This window comes from Xenopus laevis, chromosome 9_10S (genome assembly GCF_017654675.1).
Source record: "Xenopus laevis strain J_2021 chromosome 9_10S, Xenopus_laevis_v10.1, whole genome shotgun sequence".
In the NCBI taxonomy this organism is placed as follows: domain Eukaryota; kingdom Metazoa; phylum Chordata; class Amphibia; order Anura; family Pipidae; genus Xenopus; species Xenopus laevis.
In genome coordinates this window covers 53,305,332-53,325,897 of record NC_054388.1, presented here as the reverse complement: position 1 = coordinate 53,325,897, position 20,566 = coordinate 53,305,332, and the positions used below count along the sequence as shown (strand labels likewise).

The 20,566-nt window shown below is 40.6% G+C and overlaps 1 pseudogene; it reads right to left on the bottom strand.

Moving 5' to 3' along the window:
• Positions 1–2,536: 2,536 nt before the first annotated feature.
• LOC108702254 lies at positions 2,537–20,566 on the bottom strand (annotated as a pseudogene).

Here is a 20,566-nt window from a genome sequence, read left to right as displayed (position 1 = left end):
TAGCAGCCTGCCTTTGATTCACTAAACCATGTTTGGGCCTGTAAACCTACCCTATTTTAATGGAATTGTTGTATACAGATTTTCTCATCAAACTGAACAATGTGCCCTGGCAGAGTGGATGTGTCTAGACCTGAATCCAACCTCGACAGAAGCCCCTGTTATCCGAGATGTCAGGTGCTTATATTTAGATATAGAAACAGCTGTGCCTCGCTCTAACGCTGGAAAGTAAAATTTACTGACTCAGAAGGGGATGGTTTTTATTTGTAGATGCATAGATTATAGAACCCTCGGTCATGATGCAAGGGGGGGGGAATAAGTAGGATATACTTCAGTAGAATGGAATACACGCCCCTATATGCAAGGCTTTGCAGGATTAATAGATTATTAAAAATTCAGCAATATTGTTTGATTGTGCTCAGAATAGTGAGGGGCCATTTTAAGACCCTTTGCTGCTTGCACCCTGCATTAAAATATACACTGGCAGCAAAATTTTGAGAAAAGTGCCTAATTCCATTGCACTATATCTGATTGTATGGTTGTACAAGAAGAACCATCCATAAAACAAGACATGACTGCTGTTCATTTGTCATAAAGAAAATAGAGACAATCACATGGCAACCAGGATATGCAATATCCACACAAGCAAAAACCACATTTCCCAACATAACATCACAGGTGAATGAAGTAAACACATTTTTTTCAATACAATATCCCTTTAATTGGCAAATTGATTCATCGTGTACTATTTTAACCTGGTTCCCTGACTATGTACGCATCTGAACAGTCGGTTCTCCCTCTCACTGCCTCATAATAAAGCAAACTGCATCAGGAAAATGAAGAAGGGAACTATATCCACCCAAGCAATTTGTAAAATGTTCATTTGGTCATCTTTAAACTTTTGCTGTTTACATTATCTTTTTTTTTCCTTTAAGTTTTCATATTTTTAAAAGGGGCTCCCCCAGGTGTTCTGCCCAGTCAAACAGTTAATGGCAAAAGGTGACTTCCCCTGTCCATTCTACAAAAACAAAAAATTGTCAGGTCACGTTACCAGTTATCCTACCATATCCCAGTGCACCAGCAGAAAGTAGGGTGCTAATGGGGGACCAGGCCTCAACATATGCAGGATCTGCTGTACTGAAGCCACTGGTAAATTATTTGTGGAAGCACCTCCAAAATCTCGTCTGCCATCACCATTAAATGCCATTGATTCGCGTATTTGACTAAAGAGCTGAAGGAGTAAAGCACAAAAAGGATTTGAAGACAGTGTTGGCTCCTTTTGCTGCAGAGTTGGTCACCAATCTTTGCACATAGATCATATTCATAGTTCAGATAGTGGAGCTGTCATCTAACGGGGGTTGAATGATAGCCTATTAAAGCTTTCACCCGAGATACCCTCAAAATGTAAAGACAATGACCAATCTTATTATGCATTTTCTGCAATGTCTGCTGGATATTTGCAATGGCCATACATGGAGCAGTCATATCCATTCTGATAACTCAATTTCTCTCTATGCCTAATAGATACTAAGGCAGAAGAACAAGCATGTCAGGCAAACCATTAAAATAAAACCATGATTTTTATTAGCTTCATGACTATCATGGTCCCTCAGACACACAAGTGGATCTGAATAATCACACAGATAAGAGGGGGGCCAGAGGCCACAGGCAGGGGGTTGAGTTTGAGATAAACAGCCTCTGGGTGTCCTGGTGCACTGAAAAATTTCTAATCCTCAGGCTTGTTGGAACCTGTACTCAAAAAACTGTCCAGTCCAAACAAAGTAGGAATATTGTTGGGTTTCATGTGCACCCATTGTAAAACATGCAAAAGTAACAAAGAATTAATCTGAAGGGAAAAAAAACATGATTTCCCTAGAAGTGATGACCAAGTATAATCTTATGGAATGACCAACTCCTCCACTGAGGCCATAAGCTTCTTCCGGTTTTAATCACTATCCAAGGAAAACTGTGCAAGAGAGAAAGAGGCAACAAACACATCTCTTATTTCCCTCTCTCATATCCTGGTGGTTGCTTGTCCATTCACAATGGGCTGAAGAGCCTCAACGTAGTTTATAATTGTAGAGATGTATGGTCTCTCCTGATAATTCACCACCATCATGGAACAGAGGAGAGACTGCAGGCCTTGGGAATAACTGGTACAAAGAGATGTCACTTATAACATGTCATTTAATTGCATAACAGCTTTAAATGGCCACTTTGCTGTAACACCACCCAAAATCCCTAGTTAGGGACACTTACCAATATCCAGTCTCATTTGCTCTAATTCCTGCCTGGGCTGAGCCCTTCTCCCAAGTAACAAGGTGCTTAGTCTAACCCTAGGTAATCAGGGCTCTTAGCTATGTTATTAATAGAACTATAATGAAGCAAGGGCTCCCCCTGATATACAGAAAATAGCAGCCCCATTTAACAAGGTAAATGATATACCACACAGTTCATATGTGATATGGTTGTATTATAAGTTGTTCTATATTATAGGTTTTGATTCCATTAAATAAATTCAACTAAAAAGGTACATAAGCACAGGTTAAGTGTAACTGCAGTCAGTGTGTGGAACTGATACCAAAATGGCATAGATACATTAGAGCCCTTATTAAGTAAGCAGTGGGTGGGACAGAGCCAAGAAGCAAGGTAGGATGAGAGAGCTAGGTATCTGAGCTTGCTAATCAAGGTCATTAATATGTCGATCATTACAGGAATGAGTGGACTGAAAGCTCACCTCTCATTTGCAGGGAAAGAGATGTTATTCTGGACAGTCAAGGCCACACTGTCTCCCTTCTGGAAAATCATGTCATAGGGCATACAACATGGAAAACATCACACAGCCCAGAGACTGGGGAAGAGGAAACTTAGAGAGTCAAATTCTGATTTTCTTCTGTCCAAACTATGGAAGGAGCCTATTAGGGCTTTGTACACATGTGATGCTGCAGAAAGAAGGCGCAACAGAATTGACATAGGTAAGAGAAATGCCTTACCCATATATCTGTCCTTTCATCAATCACACAGTCTGACACTGCTGGTGCCCGATAAGAAATGCAAAGTGCAATCCTGGGAATCCCAGTCCTGCAGAACAAAGCACATAAATAGCCACGTATTACGAATCAGAGGCAGGTTCCTGGGCCAGGAAATGCCTTGGTTAAAGGGGTCCCTTAACATACAAAAAGAAAAATATAATACTAGGTAACTTAAAAATATACATTAATATAAACCCTTAAAATGAAAAATATAATACTAGGTAACTTTAAAATATACATTAATATAAACCCTTAAAATTAATTCAGGTAATGTCCTTCACCTCTAAAATAATGAATTTGAAACAACAGTGCCACCTGCTGTTCATTTTGGTTGACTGGACACAGTTGGTAGAAAATTAAGTGTGTGAGAAAAGGTCAATGCTTTCTCTTATAAGCCCAAATTCAAATGTTTAGTTAGTGAGGCCAGAAAAGTCTTGATGTTTCAGAGACGTGAAATGAAGAAAGTGAGAAGATTAGAGTCATTTGACATTTCTCTGGTCAATACAAGACTTTTCTATTCTCACTAACAACATTTTTCAATTTGGACTTATAAGATGGAAGCCTGGGACATAGGAACCTGAAATGTGTTTCGATGCAATTTACTTCTGCATATGGCTGCTGACTGGGAGAACTGGTAGAACAGCCCTATTAAACTGCTGTCATATTCGATCAATGAAATCTTTAGCTGCTCTTTAATATGCTTAGGGGGAATACATGTGATTATGGCACAAAATACCTGCACAGCCATGGCTTGTTGGGAGTCCTTCACTTCCATATGCGCCTGGTTCATAGAACCTATGTCCATGAGTAGAGGCCAGTCATTGTCCTCCAGCAGCACATTGGTGGGTTTCAAGTCTCTAAGAAGAGTATCAGAAGTAAATCAGACATAGGAAAAACATACTTCCCAAAGCTATTCTGCAGCCCAAAAGCTAACTGCTCTGCTTATGTGAACATAAAGGCACTAGTTGTTCATAGTACTCTGTACTGATACCAACAAAAGAGGTCAGTTAACTCCCAAATTCAGGGGGTATTACACTATAATCCTTGTAGGTGGATGGACTGTGGAGTAAAGCAATATGCTGGGGCATATTAAGGTAAGGTGACCATTTGTCCCCGTTTGCCGGGATGTACCAGTTTCAGAGCTGCTGTCCCCATGCAAATTGTCCCCGTTGGAGCACTACTTAATAGTGCTCTAATCCAGAATTTAGATCTAACACAAGGTAAAGAGTTCCAGCATTGCCGCAAACACAAGTGCTCAGAGTATGAGCCCTCAAGGGTGCAATCAATTTTGAACTTGCATTTTATTTGTCTAGTGTTTTTAGGAATCATTTTCATATTCTGGGTGTTTCTTTAGTATATTGTTACCTGTGGGCATAACCCCAGTCATGAAAGGCTTTGAGTCCCAAACAAATTCCGTGCAGAATATGCACGATTCTGTCTTCCTGTAGGAAATTGTTTTTATCCCTGTTTCCACAAGGTTCTTCCCTGAAAACAGAAGACTAGGTGAGAAAAAGACTTGACATGAATGAAGACACAATCCCTAAGCAAATAAACAACAGAACTGACTTCTCCACTACAGAACCCCTTTACTTTGTGCTCAAAGCCAACATACACAGACGTAACAATATAAGCACCACACCCTAAGAGCATGTCTGAGAAAGGATGGGTGCAGGCCGGGTTATTGTTTCATACAGTTTGATTAGTATATTGTGTGGGGAAAGCAACATGCAGGCAATGTTTCCTTGTTTTCTTAGATTCCTTAAAAAGGACCAGTAACACCAAAAGATTAAAGTGTTTGAAAGTAATTGAAATAATGTTACCGCCCTGCACTGGTAAAACTGGTGTGTTTGCTTCAGAAAGACAACTATAGTTTATATAAACAAGCTGCTATATAGCCACAAGGGCTGCATTCAAGCTGTAAAAAAGGAGAAAAGGCACAGGTTACATAGCAGATAACAGATAAGCTGTGTAGAATACAATGGTATTTTGCTGATCTTATCCGGAATCAGCTATGTAACCTGAGACTTTTCTCCCTTTTAAAGCTTGAATGCAGCCCCTGTGGCTACACAGCAGCTTGTTTATATAAACTATAGTTGTCTTTCTGAAGCAAACACACCAGTTTTACCAGTGCAGGGAAACACTACATTATATTTTTCTTTAATATACTTTAATTTTGTGATCTCAATGTTCCTTTAAATCACCAGGTCCCTGAGTGGTGCAGTGCATGAGTTATAAGTGGCAGAAACAGATACAGAACACACATAAGGAATATCTCCACCTAAACTGACCCCGCCTTGTTTTACAGAGTTTCATAGAATATGAAGACTCACAGAGAACTCACTATCTTGTTTGGAGTTCTAAAGGAAATATATTGCAAGTGCGCCCTCTAAGGTCTTTTGATTTTCAAAATGTGGAATGTAACAGGTGCCAGAAGTTGGTTAACTCCATGCAACACAAATGTGCAGGAGTTCTCAGAAGGAAGGCAAAGTCTTGAAATATTTTTCAGTTTATACTTTTTTTTAAAAAGAAAAATGCAGACACTGCTATTGTTTTTTTCAACAGCCTAATATTAAATTTTTTTACTTTCTGTAAAGGAATAACACAAATTTGATACATTTTTCTTCATGTTTTGGAATAGAATGTGCAATGTTCCCAATGCATTTGTGTGTATGAAAAGAAAAGCTATTTAAACACACTGCTATAATGCTGAACATAATTGTATATTGCATGGGAATACCACAATAAATATAAATGTACCCAGGGAGTCATTACATTAGCTGCCAATCTTTCAATATGGCATAGAATTGAGAGAACAGGTTTGTATCACAATATGTGCATTATCCTACTTGGCTCCCCACAAATCCTGCCTTTAGAGGCTCTTACATGACAAAGGGAAGCAGTAACCAGGCCTCCCACTTGGGGCCTTTCTCTATGATGCAGTGTGCAGGATATTTGGGTGGTTCTTGAAGAGTCGATGCATCTCCACTTCATGCTGGGCCTTCTTGCGGTCCTCATGGTCATGACACAAGATCCTTTTCAGGGCATGAAACCGCCCATCGTGCATCCCTTCTACAAGATCCACTTAACTGAAGCCACTATGTATATGAGCTTTGACAGCGGAAGGACTGAGTTAGATAGTAATATGTACATAGTTGTCACATATTTGTCATATTACTAAGACAGCAAGAAAATAAGTCCTGTAAATAGGGCTTGGTATATTTTTCTGTTAAAGGGGACAAAACATCAGATTAAAAGGTTTTGTATGCCCAAATATGATTTTTTTGGAGGGGGGGGGGTGATATCACTCCAGCTTGCAGTGCCATGTATCAGTAACGAGTGAAGTTCATCAGAGAACAAGTCACATGGCTGGAGGCACCTGGAAAATGGACATTATGTCTAGCCCCATGCCAAACTTCATAATTAAATATAAAACAATCTGTTTGCTCTTTTAGACAATGGATTTCAGTGGGAAATTCTGCTTGAGCAGCATGATTAACTGAAGCGTAACAGTTGTTTGTAAATGTAATTGCTACTGAAAGCAGCATCTGTCCGTCCTTTGTTATCCTCTGCATTGCTAGTTCTGACTGCACATACCACTGAAATAATCAATGAGCAGCTCCTCTTCAACCAATATGCAATTTCCCACAATGCCTTGTATGGTCAGTGGTTTTTCCTTCTTTGCAGGTCTATTAAAGGAATTTTAAATTAAACTTCAATATTTTTCAAAATGAAAGAAAATCAAGCTTGGAAAGAAACAAGTGTTCCCTCCTGCCTTTGCTGAATGGGCAATGTAAGTAAGGGTACTATAACCTAGTATATAAAACTGCCTATGCTGCAAATAAATAGATGGAAAAAATAAAAGGGAATATTGTTGGAGGCCCACATGCCTTTTGCCTTCCTTGTACAAAAGCGGATATCTAAAATGGATGACAACTGATAACCAATTCTAAACTTTCTTTGTAATACTTACCTTCACCAAGTTTCTGCATAAAGAAATAGCGCCTATTCTCTATGGTTATGGACCCCGAGAGCAGATACAGAGCCCAGCCCATCGTCCTTCCAACATGCTTTAATCACTGAGAGAGAGATTTGTATTTTTATAAACAATGGTGCAGAGCAGCTGTTAACTTGCAAAATAGCAGAGGAGCTGCAGATTGCCATCCCTGGGCTGTGTCTTTAGAAAGGTTTGTTGTATCATCTTGAACATGGCTATCCATATTGAGGGGGATCTCAAACTTTAAAGTCAGTTCCCCCATAAACTACTTTCCAAAGCATCACTAGTTTAATAAAATCTGTTGGACAGGGCTGGGGTCTAGCTTATGTGTGAGAGTTATATTTCAGAACCAAGAACTGTCTGCATTAAATAAGACACTTTGTGTAAAAATAAGAATGTACCAGTGCCTAATACTCATTTAGATATATAAGAAGTGTGGTTAAAAAGTAGTGTTTGAGGCAGATTTTTTTTTTTTTTTAATATTTGAAATTTTTATTGGTTTTCGTTAAAACAAAGAGTAAGTGCAATAAAAGACATTGTACATCAGCTACAAGTTTGTCCCTGTCTGATTATTTCAAATAGGATTTTCCCTAATTCTGATCAATTCTCAATCACTTCGGTCATCTCATTTCGGTACTAAACTTGCAGCTGGATTTCAAATAAAGCAAAAGGAAAAATAGTTGAGGGGGGGGGAGAGTAAAGGTGAAGAAGAGAAAAGCGAAGAAGAAGATACATATACAGGGGGAAATAGTCAATTTGACTTCATCGTGACATTGCCAGGCGACATCCCATCAATTAAATGGCTCACAATGTCCCAGAATCGTTGAAGTTAGGTCCAGATTGGGATTTTTCCAGGTATTGGGCCCACGGGTACCACTCCAGCTCCCCCTCATAGCTCCTATCAAGGAGTCTGTCTCTAATATTTTCCATCACTCGGGTCCAATTCACCTTTATCAGCTGCTGTTGGCCCGGTAACTGTGGTTTTTTCCAATTTGCTGCTAGGAGAGATCTTGCTGCTGTGAGGATGTGAGTAGCTAGTTTAAGGGATTGTTTGCAGTGTATGCCCTCAATTTTCATGCCCAGTAAGAATGTATGTGGGGTTGCCTAAATTGTGTTGCTTAAAACCTCGGAGAGCAGAGACGCTACCATTTTCCAGAAGTCTTGAGCCACTGTGCAGGACCACCATGTGTGTAGGAAAGAGCCTATTTCTCCGCATCCCCGAAAACAGGTGGCATGTTCTGGATTTCCACTCAGTTTACTAATGCGCGTGGGGGTGAAGTACCACCGAAAGATGATTTTATAAGTTCACTGGAGGTTGCGCATATGGATGTTTTTTTGGCCCTGTCTTAAATGTATGCCCATGTCTTGTCTGAGATTGTGAGGTCTAGGTCTGTTTCCCATTTAGTCATATAGGGTTGATGGAGGCTGATTTATAGAATTTTTCTGCAAAAACCCTACTAGTCCCTCCCTTCACTTCCATTTCCTCCTCCCTGAATTCCCAGGCTGTGCAGGGGAGCCGGCGGCTCTCAGCTAACTGCACTGTAGGAGAGGAACCAATCAGCAACTAGCAGGACCTGATAGGGAACTGAAACCTGTCTTTGCTTGTGTGACTGCAGGGCTTTGATTGGCTGTCCCTCTCCTACTGTGCTTCTGGCAGGGACTGTTAGGACACGCCCACCCCTTATTTGAAACACAGACAGGGACCAGTGAACTTCTATAGGGAGCTCCAATAAAGGGGCTAGTTTTAAAGATAACATTAATTGTAGCACCATGTAAAAGCAACACCATATATTAATCAGAATTGCTTACAAGATTTGGGTTTTTTCATTGATCCTATATGTCTCCTTTACCTGATACCCGGTTTCTTAACCTTGGGTCCATAAAGGTTGGAACAATATTATTCTCAACTTGCCTAAATCCCTCATTACAGGTATATAAATTACAGAATGTAAGGCTGTAAGCAGTTGTAATACAGCATAATCTGGGCACACAACACAAGCTTAATTTTATACATTGTTTAGGGAATATGATAAATTCAATAAAAATGTATATCAGAGAGATCTTTGGTGTGTGGCTCACCTGCTGTCCCTTGCTGCTGAGGGGTTGCTGGTCATTGTAGTCCATAGAAAGAAAGCCCAGCTAAATACCTCAGACTGCTTGCTTACAGATAAGCATATTATTATCCCCGTACCTTTATTGCACAGCCCACCCTAGTGATGGCAGCATTCAACTTCCTACCGGAACTATAACCAAAAGCTGAAAAGCAGGCCAGCACCACGTGATAACGTCCAAGGAAAGCGACTGGTCTGCGTTGCATATATTTATGGGCATTGCTGAGAAGTGTGGACAGGAGTCTCTCCTACCAATTACACATTAGATTGTGAATATGTATATAATACGGAGACAGGTCCGGATTTGTGGAAAGGCCACCTAGGCCCTGTGGTGTTTATACAAATGGCCTGTAGATGTCACTGTGCTCAGACTTATACTGTGCATACTTCCTGACAGCTTATTAGTGAAAGTGAAAGTTACTGTTGTGTAATGCCTGCATCACTCTGCTAATAAAACACCGTTATACTCTACTCATCATCGGTTAACCAAAACATAACAAATGGCGACGAGTATGGGATCTCTTTCCTGCATTAAACCTACAATTAGTTGATGGTCTTATTACTACAGCACCAGTGACTGCCACACAGACAGTCTTCCTGACAGCTTATTAGTGAAAGTGAAAGTTACTGTTGTGTAATGCCTGCATGACTCTGCTAATAAAGCACTGTTACACCAAACTCATCCTCGGATAACCAAAACATAACAGGCCCGGGCCTAGGACAGCAGGATTTTAGGGGGTGGCATGCTGCACAACCACACCCACATTGGTTCAAATACACTGGGGATGCATTGGAGATACAATAATATTTAAAATTTCCTGTGTGCCAATCCCTATTGCTCCAGTCCAAATGATGAAGATTTGCACAAATAAAGGGGAGGGGACAGGTGCGACGAATGGCAGTGGTCCTAGGGGCTCCCACTATGTAAATCTGGCCCTGTACGGAGGATTTTACCCTGTAGTTTGTACCAGGAGCTGCTAATTCTAAAATCCGTTTCTATCACGTTAATCATGTAGATTGTATAAATCTTGTTTCCTTAAGTCTGGAATTCACAATCACAGAAAGCATAGACAGGTGATATTTTGTGGACACTGTTATTAAAGGGGAACTATCGTGGAAATGAAAATGTAATATACGCTTCATCATACTGAAACAAGAAACTTTCTAAATAAAATCAGTTAACAATTGTGCCTCGTTTCTGAAATAATCAAGTTTATCTTCACTATCCCCCTCTTGGCATCTGTTTCTCTTCATTCTGTCTTCGGGCTCCTCTGTCGTTCTGTCCTCTCTACCCTGCCCTCTCCTCTGCCACTCTCTTCCCTCTGTCGCTCTGTCCTCTCTACTTTGCCCTCTCCTCTGTCCTCTCTACCCTGCCCTCTCCTCTGCCTCTCTGTCCTCTCCTCTCCCACTCTTTCCCCTCCCTCCCCTCTGACACTCTTCCCCTCTGCATTCTCTCCCCTCCCTCCCATCTGACGCTCTTCCTCTCTGCATTCTCTCCCCTCCCTCCCCTCTGACGCTCTTCTCCCCTCCCTCACCTTACAGCTCATGTGGAGATTCACAGTTGCACATGCGCGTGTGGGAGTGGGGTGTTGCATTGGGGGAGTGATGGCCAGCAGGGTTTCCTAGTAAACATTTGCCAAGTAAAAGAGGTCCTATAGAAGTCAGTGAGAGCTGCATTGATTTTTTTGGACCTCTTTTAATCAATTTCAGATTTTTTTTTGCTTTGTCTGAAAAACTTGAAGTTTTCAAGGTATTCATATTTTTAAGCGCATCAGTCAACACTTTTTTATTCAGATCTCCTTCACCTGTCAAGGCGGGGCTCAGCACACTGGAAATCTCTTTGCTGGAAAATCAAACATTCTTAAGCTCTCAGACCTTTTAGATTAAATGAAAAAAAAGCATACCAAAGTGGTAGTTCACCTTTAAATTACATTTAGTTTCAGAACAGCCTATTCGTGACAGTTTTTTTTTTAGCCTGTGTGCTAAGGATCAAAAGCAAACTAACTGAATAGTTATGAAATAAGAAATGTTGGCAAGCACTCTGTACACCACTCGTAAGGATAAAAGTGTTTAAAGTTTATTTCAGCAGGTTAAAATCATCAGTATCCTATGAGTTTCGTATCACAGATACATCATACATATTCATTATATCTATTTTATTCAATTGCGTTAAAATTATATATATATATATATATATATATATATATAAAGCCTTGAGTACGGCTAACATGATTTTAACTGACAGTTATGTCCCATGTAGTCCACCTTCAAGTTGATGATTAACTAAGAGGTTATAGAGCTGCAAAGGAGGAAGTTGTATTCTGGCTATGATATTAGACATGACACATTTATTTTTGGCTAGCTTATCTATTTACCCAGTTTTATTATCACACTGAACTGTTCCTTTAAGAAAGGGAGTCTCTAGCAAGCAAAAGGTTGGAGCCCCAATGTACTATGGAATTTTTAAAATGTCACATGGCACTATAAAAGTAAAATGGCACAAATTCCACCCCAGTAATGCATCCAGTTAAAAGGGGGTATTAGTCAATAATTAAATACTGGAGCCCCATTTTAGGTGAGGTTTCATACATAAACATTATTTAAACTTCAACCTTCCAGACTCCATCTGTTGGTTAAATGCAGCATCCAGCGCCCATTATTCTTTGTGTGGGTTTATTTATATAATAATGCACAAACAGTTGCACTCCATTAAGAATGGCTGCGTACCAAAATGTTTTACAATAAAGCAGCATAAAAAACTGCGCTCACAGGACTTTTAATGTGAAAAAGTGGGTTTCGTTATGAAACCGATGTTTCAGTCTCAACAGATACCTTTGCCAAGGACATCCTCCCTCAGCTATCCACTTTACTCCCTCAGTGTGAATTAAGGGCTGAACCACACAATGCGTCTTCTTGAGATCCGAATCGCTGAGAGGAAGCCAGGACTGGATTTGTGGAGAGGCCACCAAGGCTGGGCCTAGGGCGGCAGGATTTTAGGGGGCAGCATGCTGCCCAACCACACCAACATTGGTTCAAAAACACTGGGGAGGCGCAGGAGATATGATGGTTTGTAAAATTTCCTGTACGTCAATCCCCATTGCTCTGGTCTCGATGATGAAAATGTGATTGAATAAAAGGGAGGGGATGGTGCGACGAACGACAGCAGGCCTAGGGGCACCTGCTATGTAAGCGAATGTGAGGAGACTTATTCGGCGAACATAAGGTAAGTAATAGAAATGTCGGACCTTGTTGCTGCGTGCATACTTCAGTCGTGTCTTATCAGATGCACGCAGCGACAAGGTCCGACATTTCATTTACTTACCTTATATTCGCCACATTATATTCGCCACATCCGTCTCCTCGCATGCGATTCCTCTCAGCACTTCGGTTGTCAAGAAGATGCGACGTATAGTTCAGCCCTAAATAATTTAACGATGGAAATGTAATTAAACCTTTATTTCTTTCCATAGGCCTTTGAGACAGAAAACATTTTGAGACAACCAAAAATCATTGGCTCCTTCATATCCATGAAATGACCCACGAGGACTGGGAGGAAGCAACTGATAATTATAACAACAATTTGATCTCAACTAGAGACCAGCATATCCAATATAAGATATGACACCAACTCTACATTACTCCAGTGTGGCTCCATGCCATGGGTAGAAGAGCAGATACCACTTGTCCCTGGTGTAATACATCACGAGCCACATTCTTCCCCATGATTTAGTCTTGTCCTGATATAGCCAGGTATGGGTCAAAGATTTTCAAGATTATGTTTGATGTCTTAAGCTGGCCATACACGGGCCGATAAAAGTTGCAGACAGACCGAGTTGGCATCTTATTGGCCCGTGTGTGGGGCTTTCTGATGGGCTTCCCCAATCGATTTGTGCCGACCGGGCAGGGTTAGAAACCCTGTAGGATTGCAGCCACATCTGTTCGCTCATGCGGTCCCACGATCCAACCGCCCGTATTGCCTGCATTATGATCTGCTCGTTGGGCCCACAATTGGATCAGCCCGATATCGCCCAGTGGGCATATCAGGGAGAGATACGCTGTTTTGGCGATCTCTATATGTATGGCCACCTTAAGACTTTCCCAATGTTGTTTCTCCGCTTGTCTCCTGTGGGTCCTGAATGAGTTTATGCTAGGAAAGATATAACTATGAATTGGATGGGCTCCCACCAATATGGAAGCAATTGGTCAGCAAAGCTTTACCGCTAATTAGACTAGTACACAGTACCTAGTTTAATGTACTTGTCAGATATGTTTTATACTCAACCTTGAATGATTCTGTTCACCACATCTGTGCAACCATTTTCAGATTTTTACTGTAATGTAATGTTGGCTTGGCATCATGTAACCACTATGTCAGAGAATACATATAAGACAGGGAATGTTAAACAGGCAGTCCCCGGGTTACGTACGAGGGTCTGTAGGTGAGTATTGTAAGTACTTATTAAATGCAACAAGACAGATGTTTGTATTTATTTATTTTTACCTTTCTGTGCTCTGCAGTAGACAACACATGCCAGAGGGGATTGGGTCAGGTGGTTTATTAAAGCTAAATGCTAATAAAGGCTAAGCAAACCAGAGTATATTACTGTAATAGCCTATGTCTGTAAAAGTTGTATGTAAGCTGGGTATATGTAACTCAAGGACTCCTTGCATACTTATTGACTTCTCAAGATATTGCTCTTTTTTTTAGGGTCAGGTATGGATAAATTGAATTAATGCTGGTAGATACTGGCCAGCCAGGGGACCTCAAATAACTCTGTATGATTCAGGAAACATCTTGAAGCTTGGTAAAAACACTGTCACCTTACTGGAACTGAAGCAAGCCCCAGAACTTTCATTGGTGGTAAATATAGTGAATAAAGTACCCCCTCTTGTAAAATATAAGGATATTATAAGTTACCGAGGAGTTTCATGACCATATAAAAACACGAGGCCGAAGGTAACTTCGAGGTAACTTCTAATATCCTCATATTTTGCAACTGGGGGTACTTTATTTATTATAATACACAAATTTCAGTGAGTCATGTGACAGAAATGACATCAGAACTCATCGTTTATAACTGATGACATCAGGACTCACCTTTTATAAGGATATCATTTACAAGATATTCATGGCTTTTGTGTATTATAAGGACATATAACCACTACACCTTGATAAATTTTTCCATTACAATCATCAGAAAGCTGCAATTAGGGTTGTCACCTGGCCGGTATGCAATCCTTGATACAACATGTTATCAACATCACTGAAAACTAAAGGTTCCAGGTATCCTGACTTCTCCCAGCTGTGCTGTTTGTGGTAAAGTAGTTCTAATACTAGCAGTAGCCCCTGGACTCGACTACATGTTAGCCATACCTAGATACGCTCTCATTCAAACAACAATCTAGTGGACCCTCATTCACACAATGGGCTTGTGAGAGAGACTTAGCAAGTCAATACTGTAAATAGTGAGTAGTTAATTTAATAGTATGAGTATTGTTAAATGACGCATATTCAGATTGTTTCCCTGCTGTATTACCTAATTATAGTTAAATCAGGGGGTGGGTTACACTCATTCAGTCAGAGTTATTGGGGATCTTAAAGGACTTGGAGTAGAGTACAAAGCTGCCTCATTGTTTCAACTAATCCCAAACACACAACATGCAGTAGGTTTAATAAATTGCAAGAAAGAATTATGGGGTCTCATATGCAGGGGAGCTGCTGCAATGGGTCAAGATGAGAAACCCGCTTAGGGCGGCAGCAGCTCCCTAGTTACCCGGGGCGGCAAAAAGACGCTTCTGTTGAGCTGCATTTCCCATCATTAAACTGGAAATTCAGCTCTTCTAGTGCAGAGAGTGCAATTGCGCTCTCTGCACTAGCGATGTGGCCTAACCGCTGCGCTGAAAAGATAAGCACCGGGGAGCGAGTGCGGGGGGCGGCATCGCAGCAAGAGACATAGAATCGCCTTGACCAAATGTGTGTAGTAAACCTGGGATTCTATCACAGGGAAACATGTTTTTCAAAGTGCACCATATAATAGAGCATACCTGAACCCTGAAACATAAATTTTTAAAAAGGGCAAATAGAATGTTTGTAATATTTAATTTTGAAATATAACACAAGGGAAGCAATTTTCTTACTTTTTCTCATCCTTGACTTGTGCTTTCATAAGTTTCAGACTTGCTTAGAGTGATGTCAAACCCTCCCTCCCCCAGCACCCTATCAACGGAACAATGGGCAGGTAACAACAGACAGCTGCCTGAACATGCTTCTATGCTGCTGCCATTGCTCTGCTTTGAACTAATAGCACATGCTAGTAGAAACCATCTTGTATTTTAAAACTGCCCATACTGCCTCTCATTCACTTTAAAGGGGACCTGTCACCCTATGAAATAATTCATTCAATTGTGGTGGCCCATAACCCATAGATGCCTTTTGAGGGTGAAGAAATTTAGAACATTTGAGGGCAGCATAGAGAAGATGAAGGTTGAGTGAACAGTGCACATACCAGCAGTGCCTCTTATTCAGGGGTGCTAAGCCAATGAGGTCAGTTGAGAAACTTTCCTCAGGTGGCAGCACCACATGGGAGGAAAAAACACTGCTCCTAGTAACTTTAAGAGCTGGATTCTCAGTTATCAAAGAGAGCAAATTTGCACCCTCTGCGCTAGAAACACGCCCCCCCCCCTTGATGGTGGGTGTGGCAGCAGCACAGAAGTGGTCTAGAATCGCCCCTGCCCTTATTGGTTTTAATACCCCACATATGGAAATGCCAGGAATTGAACCCATGACCTCATACATGAGAAGCAGTTCCTCTCCCACTGGGCTTACACCCGCATGGCACACCAGAGTGCTCTTAGTATTATGACCTAGAAATTATAATCTGTGAATCCATGTGTGGCAAAAAATATTTCCTTGTCAATTCACATCACTTACAGGTATTCCACATGAAAATGTTTTTAACATATTGCCTGTTTTTTAATTGATTCTTAACTTCTATGAAGGAGATTACTAATTCTGCCCCAAATTAAGTCAAAGAAAGTCTCGTCACCTGTAATCTCGCATGGCCCAAGCAACAGAGTGTGACAGCAGAAGTGTGCTGGGCACATAAAACAAAGGTAAATGGATTAAGACCATCCACTGCAAAAAAAAAAAACTAGAATCTGAGTTGAAATCCATTGTTTACAGCAAATAAAGGAGACTTTAGTAAAATGACTGCAGTCAACTTGCCACCAACACAGTATCGCAGTGCTGAAAAATGTCCTTATGGATATCACAAAGGAAATGAATAAGAAGAAAGGGGAGAGTTAATCTGCACTTCTTTTTATATTGGGTTATCATCAGAGCAGGAATATAGATTTTAACAACAGCACAGTGGGCATCATGTATACGATTTACAGGTGGAGCTCAAAGCTTGTACTTCTAACAATCTACCATTAACCATTCAGATTAAAATAACAAATCGGACAATGTTCTGGCCATTAATTGACAGACAGCAATGGTACAAAAGTCATGTCCAACAAATAGTACTGACCAGGGCCGGAACTAGGGGGAGGCAGAATAGGCACGTGCCTAGGGCGCAAAGCTTGGGGGGCGCCAGGCACATACCTCCTGTCCCGACTGTCTGGTTGTTATCGCTTCTTCTTCGATTCTGCGCATGCGCGAAAACTCCATTTCGCGCATGTGAACGCAGATTCGCGCATGCGCAGATTCGCACAGGCGCCGCTACTGCCCGACTTGCCTAGGGCGCCTGGACAGCGTGGCCCCCCTCTGGTACTGACAGTCACCTATTGATATCGTCAGATATCTCCAAACAGCAGATCCCTCTGAGAAGTCCAGACCTTTACCTTGGAATGTGATGCGCTTTTGATGCTGAACTGTATGTGTGTAGGCAATTGTCGTTCTGTGATTGTTTTTAAAATATATATTAAAGGAGAAGAAAAGGAGAAAAACCATACCTTGCTCATAATATAGTACTCCCCCAGACCTCCTGAACCGCTATATTGGAATTGCCATTGCGCTGATGAAATCCGTTATAACCGATGTTACTGTGCGCAACGGTTCAATATGCACGCAGGCGCCATATTAGTGCAAGTGCGCCCTCTTCCTGTACTTCTTAGTTATTAATGCGAATGCGCAAGAAAAAAAACCAATCGCATATGCTGATTACTATGCGCGTCATGGCTTGAGGAAAGGAAGCGCCCACTGTACTTGCGCAGTGGATGTTAATTGTACACAATGCACATCGAGGCTGCCTCTGGCAGCCTGAAACAAGATGCCTCTGCAAAGTGTGACGTCACCCCACTCTGCCACTGCAGTCTGCGTTTGAGAGCAACAGCTTACTGTTCATTGAACGGATTAATATTTTCAAAGGCTGTGTAAGTACTATTTGTAAAAGCCTTTGAGACCTATTTATCCTTTGCCTTTCCTTCTCCTTTAAACGGAATTATACTATTATTTTCTTTTTTATCTCCACTTCATGTATTGAGTAAAGATTGAACTGCGGAACACAAAACAAATATGACATGCATGCTGAACATTGACTGTTTGTAAGTAAATTCCCAAAAGGGAAGCCTGATTCGTCTGTGCACCTTGGGTGGATCCAATTAACCTTTTTTTATGAACACCTTTTAATCCTATTTTGGCTGGATTGCCTTTCAGACAACACAAAACAGTATTGCCCTGTGTGCGCTTCTCTTTTAGATATTTTGCATATCGTCAGCTAGGCAATACATTCAAAGATCTTATCTGTAGCCAAAATGAATCTTTTAACCTGTCCAATCAACTGAACAAACAATTGCCATGGTACGAAAAATGTATCTTTGTTTTGTATGACTGTATCTTTGCGTTTATTGTCAGCGTAAGCCTCCTTGTACTGCTAAAGTCTTTGATTCCACAGAAGGTAAAGACACACCTGGGTGGGCTCAAATCACCAACCTTCTAGTTCATAGCCAAATGTGCCAAAAGATTGCACCACAGAGACAAAGCTGCATTGTTTTAAAGGATATGTAGAAGAATCACACAAAGCAAAAGTAAATACAGGGTGAAACTTTTTTTTAATGCAGAAGATGGGCACTGCGCCAATGAGGCAAGTTAGGAAACTAGTTCTTTTAGAGCCTGTTACAAAGAGACAGCTACCTCTAAACTAATGTGTGACTCAACTATAAAATATAAAAATGAAATAAATATCTTGTTAAATGTTGTTGTTATGGAGGGGTTAATTATACAGGAGGTTTATCGATAACTATTTACCGCACATCCTAAGGTGCCCTATGTTTATTTTCTCCCTAAGATCAACGATCCTTTAGGTTTTTTTTTTTTTACATTGTATCATTTTATAAGTGATTTATTTTTTCTTCATAAACATGGACTACAATTTGGATTACACGTTCTCGCTTATTAGCTTAATTACGGACTTTTGCACTTGCCACTGAGACATATGTAAACATGTCTATTTTTGTCTAAATTGAATAGTTAAATGTACCTTGAACCTTTGATCTACTATAATTGACAAGTGGGCGGTGCCCCATCTGCATTAAAAAATACTGCAAGGGTTCGCCCTGCATTTACTAAATTTGTGTGCTGGTGTGATATATATATATATATTTTAGTAGGTTGCCATACCCTCCATCACAGAGCACCAAGCCCATCAAGCAACATATAATTAGGTTGTGTGAGTGCCTCTCTGTTACGAGTAATGCGATGATGGGTAAACAGTGGCTCTTATAGTAGACAGAGTCTAAGAACAGTTGCTGGCATCAGTGAGTTGCATAGAGAAGACACATACCATGGTTTTTATACCATTAAACCCTGCATATGGAAATGTTGGTGATTAAACCAATGACCTAAGACATAAAAAGCATATGGTATACCACTAAGCTACATTCCCAAGACTTTTTTGCCCAAAAATGAAGCCTAAGACTCTCTGTCTCTTGCCCTTGGGGCAAGGGCAAGTGTGACCTTTGCAATATGAGAAGAACTTATAAGGCAAGATAGTTATGGGGTTATTAGTACATCCTACCACAAGAAAAGATAGTTGAATGCAGTGTTGCAGCTCTACTGCAGAGCGGGCAGCTGGGCGCTAAGACCCAGCTGCCTAGGGGCGCCTGCCCAGGAAATTCGGTCCTGCATGTGTTGTTATTGAGTTAAGTTTGAATAATATCATGATCTGGTAAAAGAGATACACAAAAGTTTTTTGTTCAAATGATCTAAATCCATTTGCTAACTATTTCATAGATCTTCGTTTATGGCCAAAAAGCCAACATTATTATTCAGGAGACAACTGAGAAAGCAGGTAACATACAGTGAACTTGACTCAGCAAGGCCTGTCAATCCGAGACTTTGGTGGGATATGCCACATTGCCCTTGCAGAACCTTATTGCCTTTTGGGAGAGGTAGCGTGGACCCTGGAGGCAGGTAATGGTTCTAACCTATTTTATCTCCATACAGATGTATGGGATGTAAATACACAAAGACAGATGCTGGTGGAGCATAGCACCATACTGGATTCCCTTTTCCTGAATATCTTGGACAGAATATTTATATTATATTATTATATTATAATATTATTATTATATATATTATTATATAATTATTATATTATATTTATATTATACTTGTTTCAGCCATGTAGTATCCAGAATGCATTATTCCTGTGTCTATGATTTAGCTGCACAGTTCCTGCAATGCCCTTTGAGGCATCGAGTGTTGCAAATGGAAAAATCCAAATATTGAAACTAAAAGAGTCTCCCCGCACTGCCAGCAGGTCTGCAAAGGAATCACAATAGCAGTACAAGGATTAACCAGTTGGAATATTATAGCCTTTATTAAAATCCATATCATTTTAACTTTTGGGGCAATGTAATTCTTTACAAAGTACAATCTAGAACCAATAATCCCATATTAACCAATTACATGTTAATCAGAAAGTTAGATGGAGTATGGGAAACATACACAGAGAGCTGCAGAAAACTTGCACTTTAAAGACCAATAGGATTTGTAGGAAATATGTTATAATGTATGGAACTCACAGTACAATCTCTGTCTCTGCAGAATAGTATCAGGACAGAAGCATGCTTTACCTGATATTACTTTGTACTCCTTTTGTGTGGTTGGGTTGAGCAGCAAGTTTCTTCTCAGCAGCGACCTCTAGGGTAGAGAGAACAAAGAAAAATTTATACACATGCATGGAATCTTAACATAGAAGTGGGAAAATTACATCTTATTTATAGCAACAAAACTGAATGCAGCCATAGCAATGCCCATCTTTATCTCACAGCTCCCCCTGCTGGTGGATGTTTTGTCTTTTCACAGGAGTTAAATACTAGAATGCTCAAGTCAGGTTTTATGAGACTAGCAGGGCAAGCTCAATATTAAGCACATTCTGACCCAATGTCAGCCTCTTCAGTTGGAAGGTGCTGCACCCTGTTTCATACAT